Genomic DNA, 26,945 nt, shown 5'->3' with positions numbered 1-26,945 from the left:
CCCTTCCTAATGTCAAGAGAGTGTTCATAAATACATTTCTTGAACTCCCGCTGTGTCTTTCCAACATAAAAATAGTTACAGTTTTTACACAGGGCAAGGCAAACAATGTCCTTGGCGTTACAATTACTAAAAAAATGCATATGAATCACCATTCCATTTACATAAATTGTATCGAGTTCAATCAAATACCTGCAGTAGTTACAAAACCCACATTTGTGGGTACCTTTCCTCCTAACAGAGACAAAGTTTTTGTCCAGGGGAGTTGCTTCCAGAATTTCTTTGAAACATCTCCTTCTTTTGTAAACCATCCTCACCCCCTCTTTATGTATCCCTTGTATCTCCTTGTATACTGAAAAAATGCACCAGTATGTACTCCAGGTTTTATAAATTTGTGGACACTCAGGGGTGTATGTGGTAATGAAAGATGCATAAGGAGGATTATTTACCACTGCATTAGTCACCCTCGAAAAAACATGTGTACTAGTCTCTTGGTCAGACAATAATGGAGTGTAAAACCTCTGACTCTTTTGTTTTGTACCTCAGAATAAACTGCCTCTACCAGAGCCTTTGGATACCCTCTAGATAAAAACATGTCAGAAAGTGTGTTAGCTTCCCTTAAAAAGTGTCATCCTCAGAAGTAATCCTGGTAAGGCGAACAAACTGAGCCTTTACCAAGCCTTTCTTATGATGTAACGGATGGCAGCTATCAAAGTGCAAGTAACAGTTCAAAAAAGTAGGTTTTCTGTAAATTTGGCTTACAAATCTTTTCCTCACAATGTCCTTAGAAAGATGGACATCTAAGTAACCAATGTCATTTTTACCCCATGTGGCACTAAACTTCAAAAAGGTGGTGGTTTGGTTAAGATATTCAATGAAGTGTTGTAGTTCAACCTCAGATTCCTTCCAAAAAATAATATCATCCAGAAACCTGAGATAAAAACTCTAAGGGAGGGGGAGGACCCAAAAGAGTTTAAAATGTATTTAGTCTCCCATATTAACATAACAATGTTGGCAAAAATGTGGGCACAAGCGGCCCCCATTGCCACCCCTTTCCTTTGAAGATAGTAATGTCTGTCTATGTACACAAAATGTTTTTTTTTTTAAAACAAGTTCCATCATCAAGTCCAAGGTGTTTCTCATTGTTACAAAAAAATTCCCTTTTCCACAAAGGTTCATAGGTAGGTACGAGGCTATCAGCCCAAGGGCCTACATAAGCCTAGCCAACAAGGTTCCCTGGCTTACGTCACCCAAGAAAGTTATTTTCCTGTGCCACTGTCGAGCAGAGACACAGAAGTGATCCCTGGGGTGTATTTCCTATTTCCCATCCACTCATCAAGATTTTTCTTGAAGAGTGCTAATGAAGAACTTTGCTTGACATAGATGGGTAGCCTGTTCCAGAGTATGGAAAGTCTCTGTGACAGGAATCTATCTCTCCAGCATGTCCTGTTTATTGTGGTGACAAGGTTTATGTCCCTAGAGCATGTACCTCGGAGGGATTGGGATTTCTTTAGGTGTAGCATGTCCAACAGCTCTGGATTTGACATAGCTTTATATGTTAGGCAGAGATCACCTCGGAGTAGGCGATATGCTATGGAGTAAAGTTGGAGTTTTTTGAGGCGGTCAGTGTAGGGCATTTGTTTGAGGCCAGTAATCCTCTTTGTGAGGTACTTCTGTGGCCTTTACAGCTGCTGCAGATGTCTTGTGAGGTACATTCCAAAAGGGGCGTTGTACTCTATAATGCGTCTAATGAGTGTTGAGTAGAGGGACACAATGACCTCTTTTTTCCCTGGATGAGAACCCTTTTACCAAGAATTCATGAAACCAATCAAGCCCTGTCTCATGGGGAATAACATTAAACAGATTGTTAACATCAATGGTACAGAAAATCAAGTTGTCATCATAACAAACCTCAGACACTTTACTTAAAAAATCCCATGAATCCTTACAGATGTGTGAATATCACTCTAAAACATTTTTTAGTCTGACATCAACATACCTTGCTAAGGGATGAGTTTTGGACCTAGAAGCATTAACAATAGGTCTTAACGGTGAGTCACACAAATCTTTATAGATCTTGGGAAGTGCAAATATAGAAGGGACAACAGGAAATTTAACCACAAGCAGGGACCACAGGCCATGGTCAATCTGGCCCTGGTCTAACATATCCTGGAGTAACCAATCTATTCTAGAATAAGCAAAGTTAACGATATTGAGTGAGGTTTCTTCATAAAAAAATACTGTCACTTAAGTGCAAAAACATTTTGTTAAGGTTGTCCTCAACATTCATCACTACAACCCCCCCCCCCTCCGTCGGGTTTCATAACCAGAATAGTTTTGTAAGTGCAAAGCTGTTTTAAAAGTTCATTTTCAGCCCTTGTGAGGTTGTTAAGCTTTTTAGTGTGAACCTTGGATAGCAGGTTCCTAAAATCAAACTCACACAATTTCTCAAAGGCTATTATGGGCAAGGAAAGAGGCAGGTTGAACAGACTACTCCTAAGTATTTGACAAACATTTAAACTTTCGGTATCTTTAAATAAAAGTTTAAAGTTCAGTTTTCGAATAAACAATTTTAAGTCAATGATAAGGCTCTCAATTTGACTGTGGGTGGTAGGTACAAGATTGAAGCCTCTACAAAGCAAATCAGCCATAGCGGTTTCAAAGTTCAGACAAGAATAATTAAAAATAGTAAAGTAACCTCACGAATTTCGAATTGTATAAACATCACCAGAATTTATGAGACAGGTTCCACTTATATTTCCGAAGTCATGCAAGCTGGAATCTAGTTCCTGTTCATTTTGTTCCAATGCTGATAGTGGTGAGCCCAATTCTGATGGTGTTCTCCCCACGAGGAGCCCTGCTGGTAATTCTGTCTGTTCTTGATCCTCTCCGATCATCTGGGAGGATCCAGGCTTAAAGGGGTTAGCCCTTCAACTTCTTGATCATCGTCATGGTAATTGGAAGTAGTGGCTGCTTACTGAGGTAAAACCAAGTTATGTGGTGGTTTAGGGTAGGCCAAACCATTACAGTAATCAAGCCAGTCACATTCAAATTTCTTTTCCTTTCTCCCCTGTACCACCGAAATAATTTTGTCAATACTATAAAAAATATTAATGTAGGTTTCCCTTTGTTGGTCAAATAACAAGTCGTTTTGAATTCCCCTCTCAAGTTCCGTTGCTTCCTGCAGTAAGCCATCAATGATTTTCTGGTTATGCTAAATGAGGATCTCCAGGAGTTCACAACCCTGGGGGTCAAACAACTGAATCAATTCAGTGTGTAAAGGAGAATTAAGTATCAAACCGTTAGGGTATTTCTAGTGTCAAAAAACATTCGGTATCCAATTTACTTTAATGCTTTATTTGAAACATTCATTTTCCACTTGCAGTTTTCTGATTTTTAACATTTTGTCTTCCAGCAAGTTTAAAGACTCACGTAAAGAACACTGTACACTCGGCCTGTCATGTTTAAACCTGACATTCTGTTTAATCCAATTAGATAGGTTTAAAGGTGGTTCATTGACCTGTGTTCTTAGAACTTCAGGGGTAGAGTTAAATTCATTAACTGATCTATTAGGTCCACTGACACCATTCTGGTGCAAAACACAGTTAGATGGTTGAGCAGGAGGGATAGAATAGGTAGCAGACCCAGAGCAAGTACCTGCATTAAAGCGTGTTGCCAAGTCAGTCACTTGTGAAGTAAGTTGTTGCACCAATTGAGTTGGGCACTACATTCTTCTTGTATGGTTATGGGTCCTTTTGGGGGTGAGAGGGGGTGAAGTTTGCACTGAACCTGTCTGCCAGGATGTTGGCGATATCGGTCAGTTCCATGTAATTTGTGCCATTCTGCACTAACTCCAAGCAGATCTGAGAATTGCCACTTAGATTCTTGATATAGCTAAAGAATGCCTTGTGGTATCTTTGGAGTCCATGGCAATTTTTCTTTCGAAGCTAGCCTTGGATGATTTTATGAGGGAAAGTAGTTTCTTCCTGATACTGATCAGGGATGTCTTCCCTTCTTGAGATTTTACTCTTTTCTGTACTCGTTTTCTCCTTCTATTGTATAGCTTGTTTATGGCAGGGATCCGCCAGACTGGTTTCCTTTCTTGGAGGAGTGAGTCTTGGTTTTGTTTGGGATAGCACAATCCATGCATTCTTGTAGGTGCCCATAGAGTGCATTAGTAAAGGATTTTGCAGCTTGGACAGCATTATCTTTTAGCATGGGGGCTTTGAAGCTTTCCACCTCGGTCTTAAGTAACGTGAAGTTTGCTTTTGAAAAGTTTTTCATGGTGGTTTCTTTGACTGGGGGTGGTGGTGGAATGTGGATATCCAGAGTGATTAGTTTATGGTCAGATCTAACCAGTGAGGGGTTGACCTCCGGTGTGGAACACCAGTCACCCATGTTGATGATGATGACCAGGTCCAATATGTTGTCACCTCTGGTGAGGGTATTGACCAGTTAATCCAGGGCATTTGAGTTTATAAATTCTAGGAAATGTTGGGCAAGGGAGTTTGTACTTGAGTAGTTCTCCCAGTTAATGTTTGGGTAATTGAAATCATCCAATATCAGGGTGTTTGGTAGGACCTTTATGTTTCCCAGTGTTTCCAGGAATGCGGAGTGGGGGTCCTGGGACATGGTGGGTGATCTGTAGCAAGCTATAATTTGAATAGCAGTTTTGCCCGTTGTTAGTTGCACGTGGATGATCTCTGAAGCATTGTGCTGTGCCTCTTACCTGGAGGTGTGGGTATCCTTGATGAATATGGATACTCCCCCGCCTTTTGTATTTTGGTCTGGGTTTTGTGGACCAAAATACAAAATTCATAAAGCTGAATGGCTGAAATTCTGAATGGCATTACACTGAAATAAACATGTGAAACTCATAAAGCTGCCAAGATTGCAGTACAGCAGGGTCAGGGTACTTGCCATTTCCCTGCTGTAGTGTGATCTTATAGTTTTTATATATAATTAGCTGATGGTGTGGGGTGTGCAAGAATGGCTTGTCCCCAGTATAGAACGTTTGCTGAATTTTTTGCTTTTTTATGTTTTGGTATTTTTTGTTTGGTGCAATTCTGGTTGGCATTTAAGGCATTTTGCTGTATGAATATACTCTACAAAAATTATATCCATGACTACCAAGGCTTATTTTTTCTATAACCAAATATGAATTTCTTATAATTTGGATAACACCTGCCATGCTTCTTTAGTGCACTGTTAGTGTTCTATTTTCTTGTGTTGTATTGGTGTATTTCTTCTGTCAAATGTCCTAATTGATTTTCCACTACTAAAATTTATCCCACCAACTGCTTGAATCACGACTCATAAACTGGACAGTGCTCTCAACTGCAGCAATGTATGTCAGCTCACAGTGCTAAGCTATACATTACTTTGTATTTTGTAAATGAATTTAAATCTGGGTAGTGGTGTGCACACTTCAGGGACACCATAACTTTTGCTAGTCCCCCCACTAGTTAATAACCTTTTCCTTTTATTTCTTCTTATTCTACAAAGTGAGCAAAGCAGTCTAATAAGGTGTGTTGCACATAGACACTTATTTATATAAATACATAAATACATAAATAAATAAATAAATAAATAAAGAAGGCTGCATTCTAATTATTACATTATATCCAGGTCATTTTTCTCTTCAGCTTGCACAGTCTATATTATTATTAGTGTCTGGGAATACTTGCACTGGTCTGCTGTCCTCTAGTTTGCAGATAGTTTTATGCAGCTGGTCTCTCTGTTTGCTGTATGGTGGCCAGGTTCTGCCTGCTCCATTTACCCTCACTCCGCTCGGGATCATTCCGCTCTTCTACCCTATTCCCAATTCCCACCCACCTCCACCGCATCTAAACTTCTATCATGCTAACCACTCCCACCACTTAACAGCATTCAGTTACAATCCCAACTTCATTAGTGCACCCACTCTAACCCCACCCTTATCTAAACATTCAGTCACTTCATTCCTATTTTCCAAATACTCTGTCTCCTCTACCAACTAAATAGTACTACTTTTAACACCTTACTATATATCTCGTTTACAAATCAACACACCTAATCAATTACTTCTACATTCTACCCTTTCACCTCTAACTATAATTTTCAAGGTAACTTCCTAATATCCCAAAACATCAAAAAAGATGTTCTTATATATAACCTCTTCCATACTCCTATCTCTAGCTACTCACTTAACTTCATATCAAACCCACCTAGCCAACATTTATTCCACTCTTATTATTACATTCCTTCACCCATCACAAAAATATCAATCAGCTTTGAGGTATCATCACACCTCTTTAAAACTACTTACATAGAGCATCTTGCATATAGATATTCTCCCCTATATACCACACCTCACATTTCTCTCAAGTATAATAAACTAGTATCTAGCCTCCTAAATTCAATCTTATACTTAGTATCTCATCTTAAACTCAGTGGCAAAATACACGCTAACCCTGTCCAAAAACAGCTATATCAGATTCCCTCAATCTCACCACATTACACACCCACAGTGTATTAAATGCACCCCAGAAAGAGCCAAAACTACTACTCCTTAACATGAATCTCAGCAGCATAGTAAACAAAACACATGAACTTCATGCCACTCTAGCACACCACTCCCCTGACATAGCAAAACTATTACTGTTTCAAAACTACCACTCCTTAACATGAATCTCAGCAGCATAGTAAACAAAACACATGAACTTCATGCCACTCTGGCAAACCACTCCCCTGACATAGCAAAACTATTACTGTTTCAAAACTACTACTCCTTAACATGAATCTCAGGAGCATAGTAAACAAAACACATCAACTTCATGCCACTCTAGCACACTGCTCCCCGATTTGGAATTAATGATCTCAGAGTTACTTATAATTAACAGGGGTTGTTTCCTCCCTGCAAATAAACAGTAAATGTCTTGTACATGGTCAGATGTTATGCCTTAGAGAATATGTGTTTGGGTGTTAATTTTTTTTTTTTTACTTTTTACAGTTGATGTTTTTAGTGTCGTTCTGTCAAAGTTTAGATGAACTTCATTAGACCTACAAATGCGCACACACACACACACACACACACACACACACACACACACACACACACACACGCGCGCACACACACGCACACACACACACACACACACACACACACACACACACACACACACACACACACACACACACACATATCAATATATATATATATATCTATATATATATCGACAAAACAAACCAAAATCCCAAGGAAAAATGCAAAAAATTCCCAGGAGCCGTATATCAAGATAGAACACTGGCGTTGCTGCCACCAAACCACTCAAACGTATGAAGAACACAGACACAGGTAGAGATGGTGAAACATATAAAATTAATCCAGCATCAAGTAGTTCAATTCAAATTGATTCGGCAGCGAATAAAAGCAGCTTGCATACGATAAAACAACTTTATTTAATAAAAGTAAGCGCTTTCGCGGTTAATATCACCGCTTCATCAGACAAACAAGAGACAATGTAACTGTAGTTGCTTTTAAACCAAGTAGTATCTGCTCACAACCAATTAAAACAAAAGAAAGTGGCATGTGACAATTCAACTTGCTTCCACCAAATCATTTAAAGAGGTATTAGAGAATATATGCATGTGGACTGCATATACTGCAAGAAACAGAAATTTAGTGTTAAAATTTATAGAAAATACTAAAATGCATCAACAAAACACTTCTTAAAATGTGCAACAAAATGATAAAATCATAACAACTGTGTCGTTGCAAAGATGTACAAACTCAACAGCATTGTTGCCTGACAGAAACTTTTAAAACTATAAAAGTGAATGACATACCTAAACAAGCAATATACATTTTTCTTAATGTCCTACCCTTTAAATGAGGTTTTAAAGAAACAACCTCATTTAACCCCCTGCCTCTGTGTGCTCCTAGCCTTATATATATATATATATATATATATATATATATATATATATATATATAGATAGGTAGATAGATATAGTTGGTTTACAAGTGAGAGCTTAAAATACTATCAAAATACCTCAAAAATTCACTTATCAAACATTACTGGTCTTTGATTGTGTAAGATGTTTATACTGTAGATAGTGGTGATTTGCCTTTTCCCACTGTAGTGTGATTTCAGAGTTAGAATATATAATTAGCAGGGGGTATTGGAGTTGCGGGGAGGGCTTGATTTAAATTCAGATGTTTCTATTTTTATATTGTTAAGTGAACTGCATTTTGACATTTAAATGAAAATAAAGTGCACTATACAAACGTAAATTAATACATCCTGCTGCTAAATTTACTTTTATTGAAATAAATAGTTTCATAGAAGGGGCTAGTACATACACACTTTGTACTTATATAGGTTCATAGGTTCATACTAGGCTATCTGCCCTAGGGCATTTATAAGCCTAGCCAGAGTGTGTTTGGCTTTCGCCACCCATTTTAAATTAATTTTGCTATGCCCTTTTTTGCGGTTAGTATACTGTGCCTCTGTCTAACAGTGACAAAGAAGTGATACCCGGGGTAAACCTATGATCTCCCATCCACTCATCAAGATTCCTCTTGAAGAGAGTCAATGAGGGACTCTGCCTAACCTGGACTGGGATTTTATTCCAGAGTGAAGGGAGCCTCTGGGTTATGAATCTGTCCCTCCAGCATGTCCTATTTATTTCAGTGCTGAGGTTCAAGTCTCTCGAGCGTGTAGCTCGATGGGATTTGGATTTTCTGAGTTGCAGCATGTTCATTAATTCCGGGTTGGACATGGCTTTATACGTCAGGCACAGATCGTCTCTGAGCAGGCGGTAAGCCACTGAGTAGAGGTGGAGTTTCTTTAACCGGGCAGCATATGGCATCTGTTTGAGCCCTTTGATCCTCTTGGTGAGGTACTTTTGGGGTCTTTCCAGTTGCTGCAGGTGTCTGGTAAGGTACATCCCAAAAGGGGCATTGTACTCAATTATGGGCCTGATGAGGGATAAGTAAAGAGGCGCGATGACCTCCCCTGATCTAGATGTGAATCCCTTCATGATTAGGTGGGCTATATAAAATGTTTTTCTAACCACTTTGGCCACGTGGTTGTCAAATGAGAGATTGCTATCAACTTGGGTCCCCAGGTCCCTAATTACTTCTTCTGTACTTAATGGATTACCACCTATGTGGTAATTTGTGGGCACTTTGTTTTTGCCAAAGGGGATGACTATACACTTTTTGGCATTTAGCTTGAGGCCATGGCTCTGGCACCAGTTGTCTGTTTCTATGAGGCCCTTTTGGAGGATGCTTGTGTCGGCTGGAGAGTCGATTATGGCGCCCAGTTTGCAGTCATCTGCGAACTTGGTCAGCCACAGTCCTTCCATGTTGGCCTATACCTCTGAGAAATATATACCAAACAAGAGAGGTCCCTGGACTGAGCCTTGTGGGATGCCACTTGTAACTGGTTTAGAGTCTGACATGGCTCCAGCAATTCTAACCATGTGGGTTCTGTCCTTAAACCAGTTTTCAACCCATCTAGTGACATAGGGGTTTATATTTAAGCTGGTGAGCTTATCTATAATGCCTGAGTGGTGTATTGTATTGAAGGCTTTTGCGAGGTCCAGGTAGGCTGTGTGGACCACCTTCCCCTCGTCAATGGCCTTGGTGACGGTTTCAAAGAAATCGACCAGGTTTAAGAGGCAGGATCTGCCCTTAACAAAGCCAAACTGGGTAGGATCCAGTGTCTGTAGGTCCCCAATTTCTTTATGAGGTCCATGATGCTTTTCAGACCAAGCTAGTCAGGCTTATGGGGTGATAGTTTCCAGGATCTGTTGAGGCACCACCTTTGTGGAGAGGGACCACTGTTGATGTACGCCACTCTTTGGGTACATATCCTGTAGTAAGGCTGAGATTGAACAGTAGTTTTATGTTTGGGTTTAGCTCTTCTTGGAGTTCATGTACGATGCAGCCCGGGACACCATCTGCTCCCATTGATGCTGTGTTTTTTCCTTTGGAGAGGGCAGCTCTTACCTGATCATCTGAGATGTCAGGAGGGCAGCACTCTGCTGGGATAGATATTTGCCCTTTTGGTGCGAGAGGGGGGGTTTGCACTGAACCTGTCAGCTAGGATGTTGGCAATGTCTGTGGGTTTGGAGTATTTTTTGTCATTTTGGACTAATTCTGAGTATATCTGGGAATTCCCACCCAGGTTCCTAACATAACTAAATAAAGCCCTGTGATTATCCTTAGTGTCCTGTGCAATTTTTCTCTCGAAGCTGGCCTTAGACGATTTTATGAGTGCCCATAGTTTTTTGCTAATACTGATCAGAGATGCCTTCCCTTTTTGGGATTTTGCTCTATCATGTAGTAGCTTCCTCCTTCTATTGTATAGTTTGTTTATGGCTGGGGTCCACCAGACAGGACGTCTGCCTTTGGAGGATTGGGTCTTGGTTTTATTTGGGATTGCATGATCCATGCATTCCTGAAGGTGTTCATAGAATGCGTTTATAAAGGATTCTGTGGTCTGGGCCATATTTTCCACAGGCCCAGGGGCTTTGAAGGATTCCACCTCGGTTTTGAGGAGTGTGAAATTTGCTTTAGAGAAGTTTTTCACTGTGGTTTTCTGAGCAGGGGTTGGGGTCGGGATGTGAATATCCAGTGAGATTAGTTTATGGTCTGATCTTACCAGTGAGGGATAGACTTCTGGTCTGGAGCATAGAGTCCCCATGTTGGTGATAATCAGGTCCAGTATGTTTTCCCCTCTTGTGGGAGTGGTAACAAGTTGTTCCATAGCATTTGAGTTTATAAATTCTAGGAACCTTTGGGCTAGGGTATTGGAGCTAGAGTAATGCTCCCAGTCTACGTTTGGGGAGTTGAAGTCGCCCACTATAATGGTGTTTGGAGAGACCTTCATATTTTCCAGTGTTCTCAGGAAGGCTGAGTGGGGTTCCTGGGTTTGGGAGGGTGGTCTGTAGCAGTCTATAAACTGGAAGGCAGTTTTACCCACTGTTAGTTGCACATGGATAGTCTCTGATGCTTCATGCTGTGCCACCAACCTGGAGGTGTGGGTATCTTTGACGAATATTGATACTCCCCCTCCTTTTGTGGTTCGGTCCAAGTTTTGGGGCCGAAAAGCATGGTATGAGGTATAACCTGGTAGTGCTGGGCTGCTCTCAGGAGCCTTGAACCAGGTTTCTGTTACTGCACAGATATCGATGTTCTCCATGCTAAGGAGAGTTCGAGTGCATGCATCTTGAGGTTTAGACTTCTGGCATTTAGTAGCATTACTCTTAGTTTCTTATCCCTTGTGATACCTATGGAGGTGGGTTTGTCTTTTGAGCCTTGCCTAAAAAAGGCACTATGGGGGTAGCAAGAGCCTTTGCCAATATCCGAAAGCCCAGGGGTGACAGGTGCAAGCTGTCCCTAGCGAAGCATTGTGGCTTGTTGAGCATGTCATCCCAGGCTGACAGGCATTGGATCCCCTTTCAATGACACCAATACCTAAGCCAATTGTTGAAATTGGTCATCTTGTCTTCATATTGTGGCATCATTCTTGGTGAGGGTAAGATGCTACTCAAGGTCAGGGTCATACCGGCCTGGGCTACATGCTCAGAGAGCTCCTCTATGTCTCTTTTCATGTAGTCCAGGGAGGTACGTCTCAGGTTATTCACACCAGCATGGACAATGACTGAGTCATATTTGTACTTGCCTTGGAGTGACCTGAGTGCTTGTGTTATGTGGCGGATCCTAGCGCCCGACAGGCAGCTCACCGTGACCTTCTCCTTGTTCAGCCTGGTGAGTGGGACATCAGTGTGCCTGATGATAGAGTCACCTATTACAAGTGTATCAGGTGTGTTGTTTAGCCTTAAGGGCTGTGACTGCTCGGCACACTGGCTTTGTGAGCTATGTGTTGCATGTGTTTTGTTTTGGGGTAGCGGTTGCTTGGGTGTCTGCTTTGGAGGTGTCTGCTGCTTAGGCAGTTTTTTATTTAGAGCCTCCAAGTATGTTTTTGTGTGTTTATGTGTTTGGTTTGCTGTCGTGGTAGGTCTATGTGAGACTGGAATTGTAGTGAGTGTGGTTACCTTCTCCTCCTGACTGGTTACACCAGTACTGACTTGAGAGAGCTTAGCCTCCAGTTTGGTTATATGGTTGCATCTCTCACATGTGTTGGAATTTGTTGGGAGGAGGAGAGGATTGTCTGTGTACATGAGGCAGTTGTAACATTGCCTCAAGATTTCCAGATTCACCAGCTGGACCGGAGACGAGATTGACAACTGACCTTTGAACATGTTAAAATAGTATTGCGAATTCCTTTATAATTGAAAAAAAGGGCCAATGCGGAACAAGGTACTCAATGGGGAGTTTGTGAGGGTGTAGTGCTTTTAATTTTTTAGTGCTGACTTAGTGAGCAAGTGCCAGGTAACTTAAATGCAATGTGTTACAGGTAACTTAAATGCAAAAATGACAAACAGTAACTTTCTTTCAAGTGAAACAAGGAAATAAGTACAGTAAGCAATGCAGATATCACTAGGGTTCCACAGAAGTGCTGAAAACTGCATTTTAGGTGGAATTAGCATTTCAAGGAAATAACAAGCAAACAAACAACAAGCATACAAACAAAGCTAGATTCAGCAGGCCTAGATCTAGTCTATGCTACAGCAAACAAGGTGTACCAATTTCAGTAAGAAACAGTTCAAATATGCAGGTACTATAACCCTTTAACCAGAAATTCCCAGCTCAGAAGGGCAGAGTCCAGCCTCTCCTCCCACAAGAGTGCAGACCACAAACCTTCTTAATGTAAAACAACTGGTTTGAAGCCCAAGTGCTTAAACTAAAAGGCTTAGAATGAGTTACACCAAGCAGTAATTAATACAATTGAGTACTATTAAGATGACGCAAAAGCAAAATAAAGTAGGAAGAAACACAAATACAGTAAAAGCAGATACTTTTTTTTTTTTTTTTTTTTTTTTTTGAGTGAGCAAATGAGATGGGCCCAGGAGTTACAGGACAGAAACAAGTGCAAATGCAGGCCTTCAAATCAGAAAGCTGAGAGAGATGGAAGACCACCCAAATGGCCAATAACTACAAATTCTGGGCCAGAAATTCCCAGCTCAGAAGGGCAGAGTCCAACCTCTACTCCGACAAGAGTGCAGACCACGAACCTTCTTAATGTAAAATAACTGGCCTGAAGCCCAAGTGCTTAAACCAGAACTAATACACTTTTAGAATAACAGACACTGAGCCCTCAATCAGCAGTTCCCAACTTAGAAGGATGTAAGCTACCTGTCCTGCCACCACAGTGCAGGCCACAAACCTTCGTAATGTAAAACATCTGGTCTGAAGCCCAGGTGCTTAATCCAAAAGACTTAGAATGATAGATACACTTTAGTTACTACCAAGCAGTAATAAATACAATTGAATACTTTAAAGAATGCCTGGATTAGTGCTCAAGTTATAGAAACAAAGCTAGATTCAGCAGGCCTGGATCTAATCTATGCTACAGCAAACAAGGTGTACCAATTTCAGTAAGAAGCAGTTCAAATATGCAGGCACTATAAGCCTTTAACCAGAAATTCCCAGCTCAGAAGGGCAGAGTCCAGCCTCTCCTCCCACAAGAGTGCAGACCACGAACCCTCTTAATGTAAAATAACTGGCCTGAAGCCCAAGTGCTTAAACTAAAAGGCTTAGAATGAGTTACACCAAACAGTAATAAATACAATTGAGTACTTTTAAGATGATGCAAAAGCAAAATAAAGTAGGAAGAAACACAAATACAGTAAAAGCAGATATATTTTTTTTAAGTGGAAAGAGAGAAAGAAAAGAGAGAAAGAAGTAGAAGAAACTAAGCTGAATGGCCTTCTCAAATGTTCTCCCTATACTGGGTGGAATGAGGTAATGACACTAGATTGGGAGGAGGGTCCCAGATCAAATTTACACTAGAACACTATCATAGGATGATAGGATCATACGAGGGTACTAGGCTAATGACCCTAGGGCCCTTACAAGCCTAGCCAGGTTGTACCCTTATTTCCATGATCAACACCTTTCACCCCTGTCTAAGAGGGACATAGGTGGAAACCCTGGGGTGACTTTACGGTTACCCATTCAATCATCCAGATTGATTGTGAAGAGAGCCATTGAGGTGCTCTGCTTGACCTGAAGTCTGTTCCAAAGTTGTGGCAACTTATGGGAGACAAATATGTCCCTCCAGCAGGTTCTATTAATGTCACATACCAGGTTATGGTCATTAGAGTGAGTAACATGTGTACCATTTGACTTACGGATATGCTGCATTTCTAATAAAGTGGGGTCAAAGATCACCTTATATGTAAGGCCAAGATTATCTCTGAGTAGTCTGTGTGAAACAGAATAAAGTGACAGTGATTTCAGATGGTCATAATAGGACAGGTGCTGAAGACCTTGAACTTTCCTTGTGAGGAACCTCTGTGGTCTCTCCAATTGCTGCAGGTGCTTGGAAAGGTACATACCAAAAGGGGCATGCCTTAATGAGAGAAGAGGATATGGAGATTACAACTTCTTTCTTTTTGTCTGGAGGCAATGCCATACTTATGAGATGAGCAATATAGAATGTCCTTTGTACCACTGTGGAGACATGGTGATTAAAGGTAAGGTTCCTGTCAACCTGTATGCCCAGGTCTCCAACCACTGAGTGCATACTTAGGGCGTTGTTATTGATGTGATAGTTAGCAGGAACATCACTGTTACTGAAAGGGATGATAATACATTTTTTTGCATTGAGTTTAAGGCCATGACTTTGGCAATGGCAATGACATTTGTTTGTGTAAGACCCTCTTGTAAGATGTTGACATCATTTGGAGATTCTATGACTACTCCCAGTTTGCAATCATCAGCAAACTTTGTCAGCCACAGACCTTTAGTTTTAGTTTTAGTTTGCATTTTGGAGAAATAGATTCCAAACAGTAGAAGTCCCAGGACTGATCCCCGTGGAACACCACTGGTTACAGGTCTGCTGCTGAAGGTGGATTCCCCTGTTTTGACTATATGTGTTCTATCAGTGAACCAGTTAGTGACCCGTTTAATGATATACAGGTTGATACCTAGCTGGGTGAGTTTGTCAATTATGCCTGAGTGGGAGATAGTGTCAAAACTATCACTTGCTAAGAACACAGATGAGCAGTTTTAACTGGAGCACTACTTCCTAAGGACTGAATACACATGAGTTAAGTACTTGCTAAGATATTGCTTGTAAATATTGAAGGGTATATTCATATTTATATGAATGTTCTGCTTGATTTTTTTTTTTAACCTGGATGTTATTCTAAGCATTTGTCAACTGTTACATAAATGCCTCTTTAAATATCATTTACACTGGTCAGATGATTTTATTTCATTCTTATACATTTATAGCGGTCACGTGTTTCAGTGTATTATCTGTACTGATGAAGCTATGAGTAGCACTAAAACTGGCCTTTTGTGAATAAGAGGAATTCCATCCATTACATGGGTGGGATATATTTCTGGAATTCATTAGTGGTGATAAAATTTGTGAGCTTATCTGCATTTCTCTGTGAGCACATATTTTATCTTTTGACTTACTTTGCAAAATTCCTTGTATTTTATATATATATATATATATATATATATATATATATATATATATATATATATCTATGGGTCTACTTCATAACATTGAAATTTCATAACATTGAATTTCATAACATTGAGAGCAAAACATCTAAATCCTAAAACATTGAAAACCCAAAACATTGAAAACTCAGAATATTGAAATTGTGCTTCATAACATTGAAAACTACAGTGCATATGTAAATAACATCCTCTCCGCCTATAACAACACCTAACTAACAAACACACTTTCTACTACATTTCTGCAGGGGGGTAAGCCCCCTTTCACCCACCATGTGGGGGGTCTACCCCCCACACCCCCTGTAAATTAAATACAAAAACCCCAAGATCGCACTACAGTGGAAACAAGTTAATTAACTAACCTCACTATATCAGAATCACCATACACTGAGGTTAGGAAATTAACGTTTCCACTGTAGTGTGATCTTGGAGTTGGTATATTTAATTTACGGAGGGTGTCGGGGTTGCAGGGGGGATGCCCCCCTGCAGAAATGTAGTAGAAAATGTGTTTGTTAGTTAGGTGGTGTTGTAGGTGGAGGTGATATCATTTACTTGCGCATTGTAGTTTTCAATGTTATGAAGCACACTTTCAATGGTCTGAGTTTTCAATGTTTTGGGTTTTCAATGTTTTGAATTTTCGATGTTATAGTCTCAATATTATGAAATTCAACGTTATGAAATTTCAATGTTATGAAGTAGACCCACACACACACACACACATATATATATATATATATATATATATATATATATATATATATATATATATATATATATATATATACATACACACACACATATGTAGACATATATACATATTTCCATGACAAACCAGTTTTGTGTGACTGTCTTCCATTTTACTGGAGCAAAATATATTATTTTTCCATGCATTTTCCCATACCGCCATCTTTTAGTATGGCCTTGTCAGAGCAGAAATATCACGAATGTCAGATGCAATGTAGTGGAGTGTTTGTCGTATGTTAATCTTTGATTAAATAAATGAGTTTGAAAGTAAAAGAGTCAAGCCTGACAGTGTAAAAAAAATATACATTGTATTGAATATGATCAGAAAAAATTATGTTTTCAATGAAAAGTTAAGTGACACTCTAGGAAGACAGAACTCTAGTTCTGGCATTAGCATGACTCATCTGCATCGACATGACAGTAGTGTTGTATATCGATGATGAAAACATCATCCTAAGAATATTTCAGAATGTGACATGAAATAACTTATATTAAATATGAATCCCCTGTCCTAAAAATAAAGCCTATCCATAAAACCAACTTACAGCTACAATTAGTACTGCCCACAAAAGAAATTCAAGGACTCCATAACATGCCCTACATGGAAAGACCGAAAGCCCTGTCACTGTAACCTATGTCCTACAGGGTGCTTAGAGGTGACCTGTGCATGGTGTACAGAGCAGTCTCTGACCCTGCCGTAATGGAAATGCCGCACATCCACAAATCAAATGAGACAAGAGTTAATTGATCCAGAGATCTCAACCTAGCCTGTGACTTAAATAAACATGCTGCAGAGACAGATATGTCTCCCAGAGAGTGCCGCTACTCTGGAATAAACTCCCAATTCATGTTGAGTAGAGCTCCTCAATGACGCTATTTAAGCAAAACCTGGACAAGTGGTTGGGAGACAATAAATTCAGCCCTGGGGTGGCATCTGTGTCCCTCATGGACAGGTGCAGCTGGTGCTGATCATGCACTCACTCTGCAAACAATCAAACCATCTAACAATGGTCAATTATGGGAACCATCTAACAATGGTCAATTAAGGAACATGGGTATTACATGGCTAGGCTTGTAAAGGTCTTAGGGCCATAAGCCTAGTAACCTCCTATAAAATTATGAACCTACAAAAGCTACAAAGGCCCACTGAAATTAATGGGAAAACAAAACCATACTTAAACTAATATGGAGCAAAACAGTAAGTGGAATATCTGAAGTCTGCTGTTAGATAAATCCTATGTCTTGTACTGCAGGGCTATGGAGGACATTTCATTATGACTGGATGGCAAACCACATTTCATTCTCAAACAGTAGATCATATATTTTATCTATATCTATATCGATATCTATATCGATATCTATATCAATATCTATAGCTATATATATATATATATATGTTTATCTATCTATCTATCTATCTATCTATCTATCTATCTATCTATCTATCTATCTATCTATCTATAACAAACCAAAGGTTTAAAAGGTCACACAGACAAACCATTTAATAAAAAACTGAAAAAAAGAGACCCGCCAAGCTAGAGTCTTCACAATGTGAGACTTCAAACTTCCTGTAGTGGATGCACATGGGATGTATGCAAATGATCCCTTAACAATATACTAGTGCTTTAGCCACATGGCTTCTGAATGCCCATGCCTTTTAACTTTGTACTTCTTAAATATGTGTGGGTATGCAGAAGCCAATAAAGCCACCCCCCATCAGCTGTAGACAGTACAGAATAAGCCGAGTGTTTGTCTATACTTTAGCAGCAAAGAGCTTAAAACAAAACATGGTGTCCACTGTGCTCCATTTGTCCAGGTCTCCTTCAATAAATGCACATTACACCAAATGACATTTGACGACCTTTATTAAAATTCCATAAACATAACTTCATTGACCAACTAATATTTCATTCATTAATTACGGCATAAACATCCATATAACAGTTAACTTATGGCAACATGACCCCACTCACCCTGACCAAGTAAGCAGAATCCTTACCTCCACTCGTTTACTTTTACTTGTCAAGCAGCGTCCATCCACTCACTTGAATTTCCCAACATCCATATAGCAGTTATATTAGGGCAGCATAAACCTGCTCACCCTGACCAAGTTGTTGTTGTTTGTCTTTCGGCTTTTTTCCTGGTAAGGGGTTGCCACAGCAGAACTCCAGTCTGCTAATGATTGGCAGTAGATTTTTACGAAACGCCGAGGTGCCAGCTCGACGCCCAACCTTCAACGAAGGCATGCCCATTTACACACGCATGTCTTTCGAAGGCAACCCAACCACGGAGAAGACATGCAGACTCCACACAGAAGGCACTCCCAAGCCAAGCCGAGAATCGAACAGGAGAAACTCTTGCTGTGAGGTAACAATGCTACCGCCGTACCACCGCTGCATGTAAGCAGCATTATTACCTCCACTTGCTTACTTATCAAGCAGCGCCCAACCACTCACTTGAATTTCCCATCTCACTGAAATAACCATCCAACCAAATAAGCAGCGTCCTCTTTCACTTAGTTATACTTGGCAAGCAGCATCTAACCACTCACTTACATTTCCCATCTCATTGAAATGAACCTCCAATACCAGAGTGAGAACAGAAGAGGGACAAGCCTGGACATCTTCTCTGACCACCAGCCTGACCAGGCTGTTCTCCCTCTTTCCTTCCAAAAACATTTTAACAAACCTTCAAAAACAAACCCAACCATACCTAAAAAGTCAAGGCAAAGTCATTTGGTGTATACCATACCCTCTGAACCAACTGGATCCCTGTCATCAACCGCACCATGGCCTAAAAACATTTGCCAAATCAAGCAGTTGTCTAACTAGCTGACTTAACTGATAATCCCTTCCCCAAAGCCAAAATGACCATAATAGACCACACAATACCCTTAGCTTGAAATCACCAATCCTCTGTCAACCTACCTGTTAGATTTTATGAATATAAATCTGAAATTAATTATGTTGTAAATATGCTGAAAGAAAAAGCTTGCTTAAATGCAGAAACAGAGTTTAGTAATATGTGATCAGCAGTCATACTAAATGACCATGGCTTGGAAAATGAATCTGCTGAATGGACATTTTTCCCTTACAGACTCAGAAACAGGATGTATGCAAGAACAAAAATGCAAAATCTGCTTTTAAAGAACACTGACATGCTTTTCTGCATATATAAAAGATGGACACAATATGTTTCCTAAAATAACAGGATGGACACAATATGTTTCCTAAAACAACAGGATATGTTTATGACACTGTGACAATGTGTTTTCTCAAAAATATGTTTTTCTGCATGGAAAAACAGGATATGGCACAAGAACAGATGTTTTTATACAAAGATCCAAATAAAATACAGGATGTTCACACTGTCAGAAAAGCTGATCTCTGACAATGTGTTTTTTCAAAAATATGTTTTTCTGCATAAAAAACAGGATATGCTTATCAGCATTGGCACAAGAACATATGTTCATATACACAGATCCAAATAGAACACAGAACAATGTGTTTCCTCAAAATTATGTTTTTCTACATGGACATCAGGACACTGTTACAGGATATTCACACTGTCAGAAAAGCTGGTCTCTTACAAGACATTGTTAAACAAGGAAGTTTAGTATTGTTTCTACAGGACTAAAACTGTATATAAAGAGCTGTATGAATCCAGTTATGTTAGAGGTATGGTACGGACTCATTTTGTCCTAAGGTAAATGTTATATCTCTCACATCATCTGTACTATATGAGAAGTAAAGTTGGAACAGTACTTTTAAGTTGCAACGTGGTTCCGTTTGGTTTATTATAAAAAGTTATTTGTTACTGCTCTCTAAAGTTGATGCTGCAAAGTATATTCTCTCATCAGTGTATATTCTGCAAGTTTCTGTATGCAACAGACTGTGAATGCAAATATAACCAGACTTTGAATTTTAGCAGAATCCAGCCAGCAAGACTGAGTGTCATAAGAACACTGCAAATCCATCACACCAAGCAAGTAAGAAAAGCCATATAATTTTTTCAATGGCAAGCTAGCCTGCATTTGAACCTACAATCTGCATTCAAACACAGGAGGAATGATGGTAAGGCCTGCAGACGGTCACTTCAGTCAAATTGCAGTAACTAACATTTGTACGTATGTGTAAATCCTAAACAGAAGTATTCCAGTTTATGCAGCTTGCAGTAGTAAAGTTTTTTAGACGTCTACAATCCGGAGTGAGACTAGTTCAAGAAATTCACAGTGCCATAAATTCTTCAAGAAAAGGTGAATGTCCACTAGCACAGTAGTCTGCTGCCTGTTGTGATTCACCAGCTTCTCAAGTGACTCTGAAAAATTTCTAGCCATCAGCAACAGCAGCCTGATCACCTGTTTTCTTGCTAACTGGTAAGACTTTTTTCTGTGTCACATATTTAGTGTGGATGATGTTTGTATATTTTTAAGAGAGTTTTTATATTCTTAAGACAGTTTGTACATTCATACATAGTTTGTATATTCTTAGACAGTTTTTTTTATTAGATAGTATGAATATTATTTATAATTCATGCAGGAGTAAACCAAACTTTAGTAAATTGCTATGTTGGTATACACAGCACATTAGTAAATGTAAAACCTTATTAGGGCAGGTTGATAGTAAGGCATTATGCAAATGTATTACAATATTTGACTGGTATCTCAAAGAAAACCATGAGAAATATGACAAATGTTTATTTTGTGATTCAACAAAAACTGCATTTTGTGTATTATGCCATAAAATAATATTGCATCATATTGCGAAAAAAATAGACTGTAAAGACAGATCTGAAGAATTAACTAAGGGTAAAGTGTTTCCATTACATTCTGATATTGAACAGTTATGTCCTGTCACCACATGTGAGTCAAATCAGTTACTGATAAAACCCCTAGTACATTTTGTTACAAAGGAATGTAGTAAACTTCTAAAAGACAGACATAATGAGTTCAGGAAGCTTAGACAAGTTATACATACACCTTTTCAAAAGTGCATAGGAGTTTCAGATTCAGCAGAACAGGCTCCTGAGACATATCAAGCAGACTATAAGGAAATTCAACAGCAGTTGCAGGATAAAGGAAATAAATTAGCTGAACTGACAAAGACTAAAAATTTCCTGCATACACAGTTAATCTGTGCAAAAGAAATATATTTCATAATATGTTTATGTTTTGAAAATGGTTAAGCATGCATGCTAGGATGGTAGGGACATGACATGCTTGTATAAAGATATACATATACAAGACAGACATGCATGTGTGTTCTTTTCATCTAGAGTACATTTGTTTACAATGCCAAAAGTAAAAGGCAGACAACAGCAAATATAAATAGACATATGTTATAATTGTATAGTAACACCAAACAGTTAAAGTTCTGAATTTTAAAAATAAATAAAATCACAGATGGTATTAGTCAAACAGTTTTTGTAAAATTAATGGCAGGACAGTTAAATAGATAAATAAATAAAAAATACTGAAATCCATGTAAGGTAATTGTAAAATGATGTCTATTTATGTAGTATAAATGCATAGTTATGCAAATCACAATCACATTAAAGGAAAAATGCCAAAAGAATTAAATATAGTTTACAGAATATAAAATGTGAGCTCAGACCTTCCTAGACTGAATGAATAGTTACAGGAAATGCTGGAAAGATAAGATAAACAACAAGACTGATTGCCAGATAAGTAGCTTGAGTTTCTCTAAAGCATCATTGTTATTAAAACATAATTGTTAAAATGTTTACAGGCAACACTATTTAGTAATTGTAATAAAATGTCACAATTGTGCATAGATGTCACTTATAATCTGTTTGCAAGTAAATGTTGAAAGGACAAAAAAAAACTCAGATGCATCAAGTACAGCCATCAAATAGGCTATAGTATATAAACAGTTCAAATCAATTGTGCAGGAGGGTGTAAATACCTACTAGAGGTAATATACAGTGAAAGCTTTATTTAGTAACCTAATAAAATAAATGTATAACCAAAGTGTTGGGCTGACATACATTCTATTCTCACAGCATAGGGCAGGTAAACAGTGCTGAAGTACTACAGGGGGAGGGGTACTTTCTCAGTTTTACACTGACTGTATAAGGGGGAGGGGCACTTTCTCAGTTTTACACTGACTGTATAAGCAGTACTGCACAAGGGTCTGAAATAAAGATACAGAAAAAATAAACAACAAGGGTCTGAAATAAAGCTACAGAAAAAATAAACAACAAGGGTCTGAAATAAAGCTAGAGGAAAAAATATCTCATTCCTTCTTGACAATACTCTTTTATGGGGGGAAAAACAGGTATTAGTGTATTAGAAATACTGGTAAACTGGATTAAACCTGACAGGATAAGATATTTTACAAGTTGTTAATAGCTATCATAATGGTTATTATTGTATTGTTTAGAATTAAATTGTATTTACAACCTGTTAAACTGTAAAGCTATACAAGAGATGGTTAAAAAAACAAGAGATGATTTAAAATTGCTTTATTAAAGCTATAAAGAGAGAATAAAGATATGCAAAATGAATAAATGTTTCTAATAGCAAGAATGGTCACTATTTTTTATATGTTTTTGGCAAAACAATGTTGGTATAAAAAAGCATCAATGTTTCCAATTGCTGTGATGTAGTTTAAAATAACAGGACATATGGATTTGGTATCAGTTCCACTAGATATTTCTAAAGAGACAAACATTTTCCAAGATTTTGCTCAATATTAATGTTATTAAATTTGTAAGATTAGACTAAATGTACTTTACAGTCTTTGTATGTACAAATGTAGAAAATTTCAGTACAAATGATAGTCTTTGTATGTACAAATGCAGAAAAATTCAGTACAAATGAAATTAATGTCTAGTAATGAATATGTGTGAAAAAACATATTTAAAGAAAACAATGGATCCAGGATACTTACTAGATTGAAATGCATAAATAGCAAACAGTCTGTGTAAATACATATTGTACAGGATACATCGTAATAAGTTCAAAACTAATTTGTCAAGTTGTAATATCACTGGATTTACCCCAGTAAAATAATTGCTTTCAAATATTTATTATCTAAGCCCAGTTCAGTATTTTACCAAGATGTTAATGAGCAGTTCAAAGATATGAACACAATGTGATGGTTAAAATGACATTAAAACTGTATATTTTCAGCAGTGTATAAATGCTTGCAGTAGCACATGGTTCTTGTCTTATAGTTAATTCAACAGTTGCAAAGAGTTAATGAAACAGTTCTAAGTCATAAATTAACATTGAAGCAGACACAGCTCATAACTGATAAAAAATAGTTTCACAGAATGGTCTGCAAAAGAAAAAGTTGTTAAATACATTCAGTTTTGGTAGTAATACTTTAATATCATTGTATTAACTATGTAAAATTGCATTTTGATTTGTTGTATCAAACTAAAGGTTTGTTTCTTAATGTGTTTTCTTTATAAAATGTTTTGAGTATGTTTAAAAACAGAGGGAATTGTTAGATTTTATGAATATAAATCTGAAATTAATTATGTTGTAAATATGCTGAAAGAAAAAGCTTGCTTAAATGCAGAAACAGAGTTTAGTAATATGTGATCAGCAGTCATACTAAATGACCATGGCTTGGAAAAGGAATCTGCTGAATGGACATTTTTCCCTTACAGACTCAGAAACAGGATGTATGCAAAAACAAAAATGCAAAATCTGCTTTTAAAGAACACTGACATGCTTTTCTGCATATATAAAAGATTAACACAATATGTTTCCTAAAATAACAGGATGGACACAATATGTTTCCTAAAACAGCAGGATATGTTTATGACACTGTGACAATGTGTTTTCTCAAAAATATGTTTTTCTGCATGGAAAAACAGGATATGGCACAAGAACAGATGTTTTTATACAAAGATCCAAATAAAATACAGGATGTTCACACTGTCAGAAAAGCTGATCTCTGACAATGTGTTTTCTCAAAAATATGTTTTTCTGCATAAAAAACAGGATATGCTTATCAGCATTGGCACAAGAACATATGTTCATATACACAGATCCAAACAGAATACAGAACAATGTGTTTCCTCAAAAATATGTTTTTCTACATGGACATCAGGACACTGTTACAGGATATTCACACTGTCAGAAAAGCTGGTCTCTTACAAGACATTGTTAAACAAGGAAGCTTAGTATTGTTTCTACAGGACTAAAACTGTATATAAAGAGCTGTATAAATCCAGTTATGTTAGAGGTATGGTAGGGACTCATTTTGTCCTAAGGTAAATGTTATATCTCTCACATCATCTGTACTATATGAGATGTAAAGTTGGAACAGTACTTTTAAGTTGCAACATGGTTCCGTTTGGTTTATTATAAAAAGTTATTTGTTACTGCTCTCTAAAGTTGATGCTGCAAAGTATATTCTCTCATCAGTGTATATTCTGCAAGTTTCTGTATGCAACAGACTGTGAATGCAAATATAACCAGACTTTGAATTTTAGCAGAATCCAGCCAGCAAGACTGAGTGTCATAAGAACACTGCAAATCCATCACACCAAGCAAGTAAGAAGAGTCATATAATTTTTTCAATGGCAAGCTAGCCTGCATTTGAACCTACAATCTGCATTCAAACACAGGAGGAATGATGGTAAGCCCTGCAGACGGTCACTTCAGTCAAATTGCAGTAACTAACATTTGTACGTATGTGTAAATCCTAAACAGAAGTATTCCAGTTTATGCAGCTTGCAGTAGTAAAGTTTTTTAGACGTCTACAATCCGGAGTGAGACTAGTTCAAGAAATTCGCAGTGCCATAAATTCTTCAAGAAAAGGTGAATGTCCACTAGCACAGTAGTCCGCTGCCTGTTGTGATTCACCAGCTTCTCAAGTGACTCTGAAAAATTTCTAGCCATCAGCAACAGCAGCCTGATCACCTGTTTTCTTGCTAACTGGTAAGACTTTTTTCTGTGTCACATATTTAGTGTGGATGATGTTAAAGAGTTTGTATATTCTTAAGAGAGTTTTTATATTCTTAAGACAGTTTGTACATTCATACATAGTTTGTATATTCTTAGACAGTTTTTTTATTAGATAGTATGAATATTATTTATAATTCATGCAGGAGTAAACCAAACTTTAGTAAATTGCTATGTTGGTATACACAGCACATTACTAAATGTAAAACCTTATTAGGGCAGGTTGATAGTAAGGCATTATGCAAATGTATTACAATATTTGACTGGTATCTCAAAGAAAACCATGAGAAATATGACAAATGTTTATTTTGTGATTCAACAAAAACTGCATTTTGTGTATTATGCCATAAAATAATATTGCATCATATTGCGAAAAAAATAGACTGTAAAGACAGATCTGAAGAATTAACTAAGGGTAAAGTGTTTCCATTACATTCTGATATTGAACAGTTATGTCCTGTCACCACATGTGAGTCAAATCAGTTACTGATAAAACCCCTAGTACATTTTGTTACAAAGGAATGTAGTAAACTTCTAAAAGACAGACATAATGAGTTCAGGAAGCTTAGACAAGTTATACATACATCTTTTCAAAAGTGCATAGGAGTTTCAGATTCAGCAGAACAGGCTCCTGAGACATATCAAGCAGACTATAAGGAAATTCAACAGCAGTTGCAGGATAAAGGAAATAAATTAGCTGAACTGACAAAGACTAAAAATTTCCTGCATACACAGTTAATCTGTGCAAAAGAAATATATTTCATAATATGTTTATGTTTTGAAAATGGTTAAGCATGCATGCTAGGATGGTAGGGACATGACATGCTTGTATAAAGATATACATATAGAAGACAGACATGCATTTGTGTTCTTTTCATCTAGAGTACATTTGTTTACAATGCACAAAAGTAAAAGGCAGACAACAGCAAATATAAATAGACATATGTTATAATTGTATAGTAACACCAAACAGTTAAAGTTCTGAATTTTAAAAATAAATAAAATCACAGATGGTATTAGTCAAACAGTTATTGTAAAATTAATGGCAGGACAGTTAAATAGATAAATAAATAAAAACTACTGAAATCCATGTAAGGTAATTGTAAAATGATGTCTATTTATGTAGTATAAATGCATAGTTATGCAAATCACAATCACATTAAAGGAAAAATGCCAAAAGAATTAAATATAGTTTACAGAATATAAAATGTGAGCTCAGACCTTCCTAGACTGAATGAATAGTTACAGGAAATGCTGGAAAGATAAGATAAACAACAAGACTGATTGCCAGATAAGTAGCTTGAGTTTCTCTAAAGCATCATTGTTATTAAAACATAATTGTTAAAATGTTTACAGGCAACACTATTTAGTAATTGTAATAAAATGTCACAATTGTGCATAGATGTCACTTATAATCTGTTTGCAAGTAAATGTTGAAAGGACAAAAAAAACCTCAGTTGCATCAAGTACAGCCATCAAATAGGCTATAGTATATAAACAGTTCAAATCAATTGTGCAGGAGGGTGTAAATACCTACTAGAGGTAATATACAGTGAAAGCTTTATTTAGTAACCTAATAAAATAAATGTATAACCAAAGTGTTGGGCTGACATACATTCTATTCTCACAGCATAGGGCAGGTAAACAGTGCTGAAGTACTACAGGGGGAGG

This window comes from Protopterus annectens, chromosome 17.part0 (genome assembly GCF_019279795.1).
Source record: "Protopterus annectens isolate FY-2018-M chromosome 17.part0, PAN1.0, whole genome shotgun sequence".
NCBI lineage: Eukaryota > Metazoa > Chordata > Ceratodontiformes > Protopteridae > Protopterus > Protopterus annectens.
Note: the sequence above shows the minus strand (reverse complement) of the source record.